Below are 13472 nucleotides of genomic sequence, written 5' to 3' on the forward strand. Positions count from 1 at the left end.
TAGTACTGTAGAAAACTTGCACTTGTATTAGGTCATATCAACATGTGCTACCTTGCAAGAGGAAAATAACATGTAAAACCAGCATGTTTCTGATAAGAAATATTGATGTGTAATGCTTGAAAAACGGGGTAGTTTTTGACAATGTCAACTGTCGCCAGTACATATTCGATTATACTGGTAAAAACTGCAGTACATATCTGGTTGTACTGTGATAAACTTGGTGGTTTTTGACAGTGTCAACTTCCAGTACATATTTTCTTATATCGTGAAAAACTAGGTGATTTTATTTCCCTTTCAATAAATATTTGTTGCAAAAATTGGTTTTAACATTAAGCTTTTATGGAAAAACTTATTAGTTGCAGCGATGTGCACATGTTGCGGTGTATAAATATCTAGAATTTATCAAGTTGGCAGAAGCTTGAGATTATGAATATGTTGCATAGAAAACGGGTGCTAAAAAGACTGTAAAGTTCGGAATTGAAGGCGTTGATCGTCACTTATTGTATTACAGCAAGGCATAACTCCGCTTGTTTCAACTTATCCTTTTGTTTCAGTGTACAAAGTTTACTTAATGCAAGTTCCCCTCCTGAGTACATTGTTTTATATACTGTGGTTTCTCCGGATACATCATTTATATACTGTAGTTTTTCCATAGCATATCATTTGTATACTGTGAGTTCAACTCATATTTCCCAATAAAATCTTTTTATTTTGATAAACAAAGTATATACAATAATCTTCCAAAGTACAGGACTCGTAAATCCTACTACAAAGGCAGGGCTAGGAAAAGGTTAACAAAAAAATATTGGAAACCTTGAATACAGGCAGTACATCATCTACTGTAAAACCTGATGCACAAACTCAAATTTCTTTTGTAATGTATAGTGGCATTGAACAGTAAAGTGGCGTTAAAAAGTATGAATCCTTAAATAGTGGCATTACATATCTTGTTGTAATGTAAAACCTGGCGGCAGAGAAAATTCTGCCAAAAAAACATAGCTCAACAACTCATCAAGTTGATGAGATATTTCCCCCAATCTCTCTCATCCTTGATGTCTACAACCTCAATGACTTGTAGCTGCATCTCCAGCGGCCATAACTGTTGTTGTTGTTTGTTTTTTGAATTTAAGCTTCTTCTCAAACATCACCATAGCTTGTTATATTTCATACACCCCCTTCCGCAAAACCGTCATCTGTCAAAGACGTAATAAAAACTATCAAGAGTCAATGACTTAACCATTAAGGACTAGAGAACGCTAAAAATACAGAACACCCAAAGAATCTAGCACACTCCTGCAAACAACATCAAAATTAGAATAAAAACACATTAAGAAATAGACATAAATGAATTAGTACATTTTGATATGTACTGAGTAAAAACCTAGTATATAGATAGATAAAACTATAACTTGAGGAAATCACCAGTACTTATGATGGAGAATTACCTTGTGGTTGACAGATTGATGCAGGGTTTTCAACTTGACCATCCTTTTTTGCTTCAGTTTGATCATTGTGGTTACAATTAAAAGGCATTATTTGGTTATTTGGACTATTTTGATTTTGTACTGGAATTCCACTGTTCATACTTGTTAAAATCTCTAATATTTGCTTTAGAGTCTGTGCCTGATATTCCATAAGCTTAACAAGAGTGGTTTCAGAAGTACTAGGCATTGTTCCTTTACAAATTTTGTTGATGGTATCAGTTGATAAGTACCATCAATATATGTAGTAGGCGGAAGCTAATAGTGGCGATTTACTAATAAAAACTTGGTTCTTTTTGTTTTTGTCAACTTTGTAGGAGAAGAAACTCAGCTGAGTAAAGCGGGAGAGGTGAATGGAGACTGAAGAATATATAAATAACAACAACAAGAGAACGAATTGATATGATTCAAAACTCTACGAAGAATATGACTATTTGGAAATTTAGGGGGAAGTTGCATTCCATTGTGTAGTCATAGTCAATGTGAACACTAAAAAGCAAGCAAAAAGTAAAGATTCTGTGCAACCCACTGTGAGTACTCATGAACGGACTGCTGCTTTATCATCTTCTCTTCGTCCACTACACTTCAATAATTCATCATCTTGATAAGGCTTAAAGATCAAAAAGCAGTATGGTCCATTCACATGCATGCTAAACAACTGGACCTTTATCAATCTTTATTTTTTTATTATTATTAGTTTAAGATGGAAAATAACTATAAACGTACAATACCCAGAAATCCGATAAGAGAGAGAAGGATTATAGGAGGAAGAAAATTACAAGTATGAATAAGATCCGATTGAATCGGAGAAAGAATGATTTTTCTCGGAATTAAATTCTAACCATTTAGTTTATTTTTCTTATTTATAAAGATGTGATCCCAAAATAAGAGGATTTGCTCAGATCTGTTATAACTAGTGATGAAGCTTCTGTCGTCAAAGAAATCCCCGATGAGGATTTCGTCGCCTGATATATTGATGATGAAGACTTCGTCGTTGGAGACAATAAAGACGAAGATTTCGTTGTTGGAGAGCGCATCACTATTGATTTTAAAATCCAACCAAAAAACCAAAAACCGTCATTAAAGCGAAGATAAATCTCCGAAAAGTAGATAAAATCAACATAATGATGTAGATGAGTAGAAAACATGATAACAAATTAACTATTAAACTATTACCAAATCAACAAATTAACAACCTAAAAAATAAAAAAATAATGAAAAAATTTGCTCAGATGCGATGAAAGAGTAGTTTTTCTTGGAAATTTTCTTTTGCTTACGCAATTGATGGTAAAAAAAACTTTTCAAGTAAACTATTAAAAATGGAATCCATATGAGTAAGCACTCTGCCAGTAGTGATCACTTTGTACTTGGTGCAAGATGACATTTGTAGGACTACTATATTTTGGCCGTATTTTATCTTCTTTATTTCTAGAAGACCGCTACCCGTTTCTTAATAGTAGTAATTATATAATTGATCCTTGTTTTGATGGGTTACACAAATACCCGCTTCTTAATAGTAGTAATTATATAATTGACCCTTGTTTGGAATCCACTGGAGAGACACTGCTGACGAAAGCACGGATCCGGACGAGCGACAGAAAAAAAGAAGAAGGTCAATACCTCTTTTCATATGGACGGAGTTTGTAGAGTTTGCACAGAATAAAGTTTCCTTCTTGCTCCATGAACGGGAATAGATGACTTGGCGCGACTATGTTACCCCGGGCCCGAAACATCCCTCCTGAATTCTTCCTAAGTTTCACTGTCGGGACGTTTTCACCTCCTAAACGGGATCAAACCCTAAATATTCCCGCAATGGGAGATAGGATATTCTTTTCCGGTCAGATGGATGGGCGTACCGTCAAAATATGAGTTCGTACGAGAATTCTACAACGATTTTAGTAAAGAGCGCTAATTAGGGTTTCGGCATCCCAAACCCTGATTTCGACAAAGTTGCCAGGCGTCATCACCACCGTTTGGTGGCCGAAGTTCCAGCGCCATCACCACCATTTGGTATCCGAAGTTCCAAAACCAGTTCCCATCCTTCCACGGAACTGAAGCCAGCCGTTATCCTTCCACGGAACTGAAGCTAGTCGACATCATTCCACGGGCCCGCAACATCCCTCCTGAATTCTTTCTGAGTTTTACTATCGGGCCGTTTTCACCTCCTAAACGAGTTCCAAACCTAAATATTTCCTCGTAAAGAGATATGATATTCTTTTCCGGTCAGATGGAGGGGAATACCGTCAAAATACGAGTTCGTACGAGAATTCTACAACGATTCTAGTAAGGGGCGCTAATTAGGGTTTCAGCATGCCAAACCTAATTTAGACAAAGTTTCCAGGAGCCATCACTACCATTTGATAACCGAAGTTCCAGCGTCATCACCATCATTTGGCAGCCGAAGTTCTGAAACCAGTTTATACCATTCCGTGGACTGAAGACAGTTTCCACCATTCCTCGGAACGAAGCCAGTTTTCTCCCGTTCCAAGCCGACCGACGCCTGCGGCTCCCATTCCAAGCCGACCAACGCGTGCGGCTCCCATTCCAAGCCGACTGACGTCTGCGGCTCCCATTCCAAGCCGACCAATGCCTGCGGCTCGCATTCCAAGCTGACAATCTACGTCTCACCACTTCACGGTCTAGCCAGCAACACCACAAGTAGAATCTATGCAAGGCCTCCAACACGAGAATAACGAACTCTCCTTACCTCTCGAAAAAGGTTAGCCTGGTCTTCTTGACCATATTTTAACTACTTGTCTATTCGATTTTGTCCTCGCCTGTCGCCATCTTATGCTTACCTCGCAACAATGCTCATGTTCCGAGATAAGCATGGGACTTAATGTTGATGGTGGTTTTTAGCTTAGGGTTAAAATCGTAAACATGTACAACTGACATGACGTCACTATGACCATTAGCACATTTATTGAATCAATCAGCATGCCTAATCAAGAACTACCGGGGTACCTTTTTTTTATGGGTCATGTTCCACGGCAGAACCCTTAACATCGACTGACATCATCAATGCCAAACCCTAATTCTCATGCTACCGCGCCAAGGCATGCCAACCATGCCAGCCGCACCACTGTGCCAATGTCAAACCATGTCAGCCACGTCTACCGCGCCAAGGCACGCCAACCATGCCAGCCGCACCACTGTGCCAATGGCAAACCATGTCAGCCACGTCTCCGTGCCAAGGCATTCCATCCATGCCAGCCGCACCACTGTGACGTTGGAAAACCATGGCAGCCACATCTCCGCGCCAAGGCATGCCAAACATGCCAGCCGCACCACTGTGCCAATGGCAAACCATGCCAGCCACGTTTACCGCGCCTAGGCATCCCAACCATGCTAGCCGCACCATGCGCCAATGGCATGCCAAACCCTTGGCCCCACCATCCCAAGCCAACCGCACCTTGCCTTGGCCCCACCATGCCAAGCCAACCGCACCTTTCCTTGACCCCACCATGCCGGCCTTCCCTATGCGTCTACCAAAAACGAAGGCGTGCGACGATCAACGACCACCCTTCAATCCTAGATGCAAATCCTATCCGTCCAAGGTCGCCAAACAACGCATGAACCTTTGTCGCCAAAACCCTAGTTTTGGCCACGCCAAACCGCGCCAAGGCATGCCATGACACACACGCCAATGGCATGCCAACCATCTTGTTGCGCCATGCCATGTCGGCCTTCCCTATGCGGCTACCAAAAACGAAGGCGTGCGACGATCAACGGCCACCCTTCAATCCTAGATGCAAATCCTAGCCGTCTAAGGTCGCCAAACAACGCATGGTAACCTTTGGCCCAAAACCCTTGTTTTGGCCACGCCAAACCGCGCCAAGGCATGCCATGCCACATGTGCCAATGGCATGCCAACGACCTTGTCGCGCCATACCATGCCGGCCTTCCCTATGCGGCTACAAAAACGAAGGAGTGTGACGAACAACGGCCACCCTTCCATCCTAGATGTAAATCCTAGCCATCCAAGGTTGTCAAACAACGCATGGTAACCTTTGGCCCCAAACCCTAGTTTTGGCCACGCCAAACCGCGCCAAGGCATGCCATGCAATGTGCCAATGGCATGCCAACCACCTCGCTGCGCCACGCCATACCGTCCTTCCCTATGCGGCTACCAAGACGAAGGCCTGCAACAATCAACGACCACTTTTTCATCTAAGGTGCAGATCTTAGCCGTCCAAGGTTACCATCTAACGCATGGCAACCTTTTGCCCTAGTTTGGTCGCGCCTAAACAAATCCAAAACCCTAACTTTGGCCGCGCCTAAACTAGGCCATATTAAAGCCATACTGATCATGCTTGCATGCCACTAGCTACCAAACGAAGGGTTGCAATAATCAACGACTACCTTTCCTCCTAAGATACAAAATCTCGACCGTCGAAGGTCACCACCGAGCCGGCAAGTCTCCCAAGCTCAACTTGACAGAAAACAACAACGTGCTACATGTTTTCCATGAAAACACTCGAGACATCAACGCATGTCACAAACTGGGGGATGCTCATTGGGTATTGGTTTGGCGGTTTACAACGTGCGGCGTACACTACGCCCGTTATAAGAAAGTGTCATAAGGATGAGGCGGTTAGTATATACAGGGAGTAATGGTGAAACCCTTCCTTTTATGGAACATCAATTCCAGGCGTTACCGGTTACCACCTCCTCCCATTTACTCACCCGTTTTCCATTTCTTAATGAGACTAGAGTACGTTTGACTTCGACTTCGACTTGTATAAATAGGTATCACCGAACAACAAGTTTAGGTCATGAGCATACAACACTCAGAAAATATTTGCTAGCTTTCCATCTGTTAGCTTCCCAATTTCTGATACAAGTCGTAGAAAACAACTACTTTTCCAGAATCAACTATTCTGGTCTCAACACTTTCTTCGCTTCCCTCCCCAAAACCAACCCTTCTCCTTCAATTTTTAACCGAAGCAAGTCTGGAACGACCATTTCTTGGTTTAGGCCGGATTTGTACAGATTGATCTCTCAAATCTAAAGTACTCCCTTGCAGTACATTGTTTAGGGTTTAAATTCGTTTCTCACCCACACACGCGAAATTACCAAAATCAGCAGAAACCGTTTTCACCCTCAAAAAAGTTTGTACTTGTTATGTTTTTAATGACATACATCCGGATTTATTTTGTATGAATGTTATTCTTGTGTTTCTTTAGGATATGTCAGTTTGCAGGAAGGTTTATTGGTTATTACAGGAAACAGACTCATATAAATGGTGTCAACTCCAACTGTGATCCCATTTTTTGTGGATCAACTTCCATTGGTTATCCCACTTAATGGGATCAACTTCAATTGTTGATCCCACTTAAAGGGATCAACTTTGGTTGTTGACACTGTAATCTGGAAACATTGTTCCAGAGTTCTGGGTTTTTGGGTCAACTTCCATTGTTGACACAACTGAACTGAGATATATTATAGTTATTTCTTCTGAAATGATGACGGCGGCGGCGACGGTGGTGGCGGCAGCAACGGTGACATCATCAACAATGGTAGTGGTGGTGGAATATTAGTGGCGGTCGTGGTGGTGGTGGAATGGTGGTGGCGGTGGTGGTCGTGGTGAAGTGGTGGTGGCGGCGATGCTGGTAGTGGTGAAATTGTGGTGGTGATGGTGGCGGCAGTGAAGTAATAGAGAAAGAAATTTGTTAAGAGATAAGGTTTTTAAAAGAAAAATAATATTATAAGTGAGGGCATTAAGGTAATCTATATTTTACTGGATAATGTTTTGAAATGATAGGGATATATTTATTGTTGTATAAGAGTATATTTGTTGGGTGTCAAAACTAAAGGTATTTAATTAATATACCCTTCTTAATATCTTCATTCTCTAATTAGCTTTCGGTCTAAGTTATATGAAGTTCAAATATTGATATCATATTTAGTTACTTCCATCTTATAATTTACGCAACTAAATATCAATAAATGGGATATTTATGAACTATATGGGGATTTTTGTGAACTATACTAAAGCATGCGGCACTGGAGTAACTAAATATTATATTCCATTCAAAATAATAGATTGGTTTCATGTATAAATGTGAATTATATGTAAGACCAGCCTATTATTTTAAAACAGAGGGAGTATTGATCAAACAGTTAACTGCATTATCTTCAAAAACTTATCCAAATCTTGCGAAAAGCCCTCTCGTCTCTCTCAAATCTTGTAACGAAGAAAAAAAAAAGCCCTCTCGTCTTTATAAAATCTTCAAACTAAGAACCCTAATCTTATAATCTTCTTTCCTCTCTCTTCTTTCTCTCTTTATCTCTCTTGCGAAAAAAGAAAACTCTTCCTTATCTTCACCGCCTCTTCTTTTCTTCCAGATCTAGGTAATTTCTTGCTTGATTTGGGTCTTTCTGGCTCAAATTGAGTGAGGAATTATCATGTTTATACTATAGTTATTTGTGTTTCCTTTGTTTGCTTTAGTTCCAGCAATTGTTTTGCTCCCAATTTGGATTTCACTTCCTGAATTGGTTGTTGGCTGATATGGTGGTTAAATTGGTTGATTTCTAAATTCAACAAGTAGAGGATTGATGATTAGTGGTTCAAATTTGGGTTTGTTTTCCAGATTTGGTTGATGTTGATGTTGTTGTGATTTTGGGTTTATTTAATAAGTTTTTTTGGTGGTTGTCGATAATATCAGTGGTGATGATGTTAATGATGGTGGTGGTTGGTGTGGTGGCTCAGCTTGTTTTGCAACTTCTATGTAGCGATTGTTCTATTTCAGTTTGTGAAAATAAATCAGTTGTTGGTTGCTTTGGCTGTGATGGAATCCTTGCGGATGTTTGTATCAGAACATGGTGACGATGCTGCCGTTTTAATGTTGTTCACGGTGTTGATGCAGAGCTGACTGCTAGGGTTTCGATGGATTGCGGGTCGGATCGGGTCTTTGGGGTCTGAGTTTGTTTGTAAACCTGGGCTTTGTGTATCTTTGGGGTCTAGTTTGTTGTTCTGTTTGTAAACTGTCTGTGTTGCCTCCACTTTTTTCAGTGGAATATGTTCTCAGAGTCGGTTTCTTATGTCTCGGTTTGGTTTCTTTAGTTGTCTGCAATATGGATGCTAGTTATCCCTTATGATTTGTTCTGGGGATTTTCAACAGTATGGATTTCCAATTGGTATTCAGTAGAAGCTTGTCGATTTATGGGTCGCCGTTTCGGCAACTGGTTTACTTTGTTATGGGGTCTTGTAACGTTTCTCTCTAGAGCTTTCGTTTAATGGAATATATCCCCTTTGTTCAAAAAAAAATCTTCACAAACTATATACAGTGTCACCCGATAATAATATGGTATACTTAAGGTATCTCACAACTAATACAACAAAGACAAAAAAAAACTACAATCTAGCAAGTCATTGCAATATATTAGGTTTGGTTGGTCTTGGATGAAACTTGGTAGGCCAATATGTAGACCGAATTCGAACGAACTCGGTAGTTCTATACAATAAAAGCAAGCAAAGGAATAAGGATTCAGCACAATCCACTGTGAGTACTAAGGCAGACTCATAACTGATTGCTGCTTTTCGGAGCGGCTACGATGTGGTCGGGCCACATATTTCAAGTATGTGGCGCCTCTTTATATTTTGACACATATTGTAAAATAGAAAATAAAGTTTAAAAATTGTTTTATTACACAACTGTTTAACTAAAAAAATAATTAAATTCGTACTTTTTCTCAAAAAATAAATATACTTTACGGGGATTTAGAGGGGTAGGTTTTTAGGTTATACAGGTGTCAATAAATAAAGATGATCCATATACAATGAGTAAGTGGCCCGACCACATCGTAGACGGAGCGCTTTGTAAAGACCCTGAAGCTAGTCAACGCTATTTGACTGGTCAAGAGATGATCAAGTGATGATTTATCCGCTAAGGACTCGATTAATTAATATAGATTTTAATTAATAAGAATTAATCTAACTACGATTTAGAAAGGAAACTAGTACCGTTGGGTATATCTTGGAAATTTACGCAAAATGGACTACTCGAACGTGCCAAACATAGAAGAATTTATCGGATTAGTGAGAAGGGAAAAAGAGTCTTGTTGCACCTAGACCGACCGTGGCTGCCCATATCCAAGTAATGGGTGTCTTTATCACGTTTCCTTGGTATTATCTACACCAAATCGAGAGGAATTATTTATCTTCTTCTTTTCTTCTTCTTTCCTCTTCTTCTTCTGTTCTTCAGTCGAGAGATGATTGAGTAATCAAATTAGTGGCTTTGAGATCGACGAAAGAAGATGCAGATCGAGTATTGATTATTGGTGATGGTGTTGAAGTTGTTTAAGCACGAGATGAAGAGGTTAGAGTTGTTGCTGTAAATTGATGATGTGATTTCTGATGTTAGGGTTTATATGGAATTGAGATGTGATTCGTGTTGTTGTTAGATGAAGATTAAAAGGGTTGATGTTCAATTGAAGCAGTACAATTTTTCTGGTGGTTGAAATCGAAGAATTAAGTTTTCTGAGATTTTTTGAAGTTATGATTGGTGATGATTAAGAACATGATAAACAGAGTTGTGGTTAGATGAGGAATCATGGGTAGAGGATTAATTGAAGTTGTAGAGTTGTTTTGTTGGTGAATCAAAAGTTATTGTTTTATAAGAAGTTCGAAGAAGAACCAGAAGATAAAGGTGTTGGTTTAGGGGATTAAATTAAAGGATGGGTCTGATAGTATTGAAGAGTTGATTGATGTTTTGAATGTTAATTTGAGATTGAAGATAATCAGGGTTTCAGCGAATTGGTTTCATGAATTCGATTAAGGATTGATAAGAAGAGGTTAAAAGGTGGGTTTAATCAAGTTGAAGATTTGGTTGATGCTGTGAACTCGAATTAGGAAAAGAATGATTTGGGATTTCACATAGATTTGGAGTTAGAGCTCATGGATTGAACTGCCATTGGAGAAAAAGAGTTTGAAGTCAACTGATTGAGGTAATTTGTCTTTCTGAGTTAGATCAGTAATTATTCAATAGTGATTATTGAGTTTGTATGGTTGATAATGGAATTAGGACTTGAATTGAGTATGGATTGAAGTTATAGTTTGGTTTTAAGAATATCTTAAGTTACAAGGAAAAGGGTTGATCCATAAATTGAGTTAACTACAAGGTGTTAAGGGTTATTGTTGATGAGAGTGAATTCTGAGATGGTATTGCAGGTTAGTGATGAAGCTGCCAGTTTTACTCAGTGAAGAACTGAATTGATAGTGATGATGTTGAACTGGTTTGTGTGGGGATGGTGTTAGTATAATATGATGATGGGGCCAGTTAGATGAATGTATAGGATTTGGTAGTTTCATTGAGTTGCACTTGAAGGGAATTGGGGATGCTATTAGGAGGTGACTGTGTTGTTGGGTTGAAGATGTAGTATTAGTCTGAGTTAAGAGGAATTGGATTGCAGGTGAGTCTGGTGGTGTTGTGATGAGTTGTAGTTGATGAATTAAATGGTGGTGGTGTATGTGAGGTTATATTTGTGATTGGGTTGTGATCACAGTACATGGAGGAGGTCTGAGATGTATTTGAATGAGTGAAGCGGTAACTGGTAATGTTTGGGGGATATAAATGAGGTGTGTATTGCAGTTATGGGTACTGATCAAGTATGGAATTACAGGTAATTGTAGAGTTATGTTGTGTGACAAATGTAGCTAATGGAATTGTGCTTTGAACAAGAAATATTGCAAGGGCTGGATACAACTTAGGAGTTTTGTAATGGTAGATGAGTAGCTTGAAGATATTCTCAATGGAAGCTTGCTTCTGCTACCTAAAGGTAAGCTGAGTTTGTATTTGCTAATGAGTTATGAAGTTTTCTGAATTGGTGTATAGTTGAAATGTTATAGATGAAGTTATAATTTGTGTAATGTTACATTTTACAGAATCAAGTTAGTAGAGGTTGTGTAACTATGATAGAATTAGTCTGTTGGTCACCCCAGTCGGCTTAGCTGACTCAGTGTATTTGTTTGAGTTGAATCTTCTTGACTCAGATTCACTCAGTGAGCCAAGACCAGACCTGACCCTGACCAGGATTGACCGAGTTAACCTTTTTGACTTGACTTGGATCAATTGACCTGACCTTAAACAGTTGACTTAGACGTTGACTGTTAGTTGATCTTTGACCGTCAATCTGACCGTTAGCGACTGTTAGTTGACTAGGATGAACCCTGTTTTCTTAATTAGATGTTCTGGACCTCTTGTGGTCCGAATTGACCGTTGGTTTCTTCTACAAAGTTGTAGATATTCATAAGACTTAGCTAATGGACTATAGAACCAACCTAATTGAATTGGTAAATTTTAGACTTGCTAAAGATAGATAAATAAAAGGTGTAAAGTCATAAATAGGCTTAGAACCATTAGTTAGACTTGTATGATTCTTGTGTGAGTCATTTTGGCTAGTTTCTTAGACTTCTTGTGTGATTAACAGTTAGTGTTTACTAACAACGATCGATTCAAATAATGAACCAGTGGATCGTGGATCTCGAGGTAGGCGTGGCCTGTCATCAAAAGAGGTGGGAATTTACATTTAGCTCTTTTGTGATTATTGTTGTTTTCTTTTACAAAAGTTTATGTTTAAAAAATTCATGCATAGTCTGATTGTGTATTCCATGCATTGTTTTATTTTAAACTCCGAAAGTAGCGTTGACTCTTTTAATCTTTCAATTATTTGGAAAGGAATTGTAATGCCTTGTTAGTCTTTATGAATTGTTTGGGAAATAAGAATTTCCATTTGATTGTTTGGAAATGAGAATTTCCATCTGTAGTATATAGGGTACTGCTCCTTCATTTACTGGTGCGGGACGAGTCACCATATTATTATCTAGGTGCGGGATGAGTCGCCATATTATTATCTAGGTGCCGGATGAGTCGCCATATTATTATCTAGTTTAGAAGGAGTTAGTTCCATATACATGATTGTTTACCTCTGTGAATTGGTTGTGTTTTAGTGTTAGGGAAAACATGAATTGTTTTCAAATCATTTCCAATGATTACTTAAAAGTTAAATGTTATTTCTACGAGGCACCCCTTTTAGGGATGATATGCTCACCCATTCCCACTTTCAGTTTCAGAGACAGATTAGAGTTGTGCAGCGAAAGCTTCGAGGAGTTGAGTCCATTAGTTGGTTAACTTTTGCCATGTTTATTATGTTGTATATTCTATTTGTAAACCAAATGACTATTGTATATGTATCGTTTGAGAGGAGTTCTTGTATATATATATTTCAGATCGGGGTTAGTTTTGGGTTAAGTTTTATAACAGATTTCTTATTTGAATGTTTAAGTAAATGTTTTGGATTCTTAGTGCCTCTTTATTTAGTTAATATTTTGGATTAGTCAGCTGCTAGCTTTGGAGGCTCTACAGTGTTGGTATCAGAGCTCACTATTGGATCTTACATGGGAATAGATAGAAATAGCCAGTGCCAGTTAGTGAACTAGATTAGTTTAGAACTGGGTTGGGTTGTGAGATAAATCTTAATCACTAAAAGCTATTAATAATTAAAAGATATATTTGATTGATTGATTTGTTTGTTTGTTTGGTTGTTTGTATATATAAAGAAGTAAAAATTGTAGGGTACACCAATAACTTCAGCTAATAAGGATTTGAGATTAATAATCTAAAAAGTGTGAACACGTAGACAATCTAATACTATAAAAATAATGAGATTAGTATTATTGATAGATCTTGTAAATCACATAGAAACTTACTGAACAAATCGACTTATATGAAGAGTAAACAAATTATAATTACATAAATGTTAATAATATCTTTGGGACTTAATAATATCTGTAAGACTAGTTAGAATGACAATGTTAATAATAACAATATTATAATAGTAACTATGGATGATAATAAGAGTAATAATAAATTAAATAAAGTAATGTTAGCTTTTCTCAAATAGTATCATATAAAACTTAATTTAACTGAAATTTCAATAAGGATATATAACGGTAAAATAATAATAACTACGATTAATTAAATAGTTATG

General features: G+C 38.3%; 2 long non-coding RNA genes across 2 annotated transcripts in view; one reads left to right on the top strand and one right to left on the bottom strand.

Annotated features, from left to right (window-relative positions):
- Window positions 1-686: 686 nt before the first annotated feature.
- On the bottom strand, window positions 687-2223 carry LOC113344388. Its single transcript, XR_003357789.1, has 2 exons — window positions 1446-2223; window positions 687-1193 (listed from the first exon to the last, which is right to left on the bottom strand). It is a non-coding gene; the product is annotated as an uncharacterized LOC113344388 (long non-coding RNA).
- A 7351-nt stretch (window positions 2224-9574) lies between these two features.
- Window positions 9575-13472, top strand: part of LOC113344443 — a 10279-nt gene continuing 6381 nt past the window's right edge. Inside the window, exons 1-2 of the long non-coding RNA XR_003357817.1 lie at window positions 9575-11261; window positions 11954-11997. This is a non-coding gene — a long non-coding RNA (uncharacterized LOC113344443). The remainder of the gene's footprint in view (window positions 11262-11953; window positions 11998-13472) is intronic.

The sequence above is a fragment of the Papaver somniferum genome, unplaced genomic scaffold (assembly GCF_003573695.1).
Source record: "Papaver somniferum cultivar HN1 unplaced genomic scaffold, ASM357369v1 unplaced-scaffold_76, whole genome shotgun sequence".
NCBI classification, from domain to species: domain Eukaryota; kingdom Viridiplantae; phylum Streptophyta; class Magnoliopsida; order Ranunculales; family Papaveraceae; genus Papaver; species Papaver somniferum.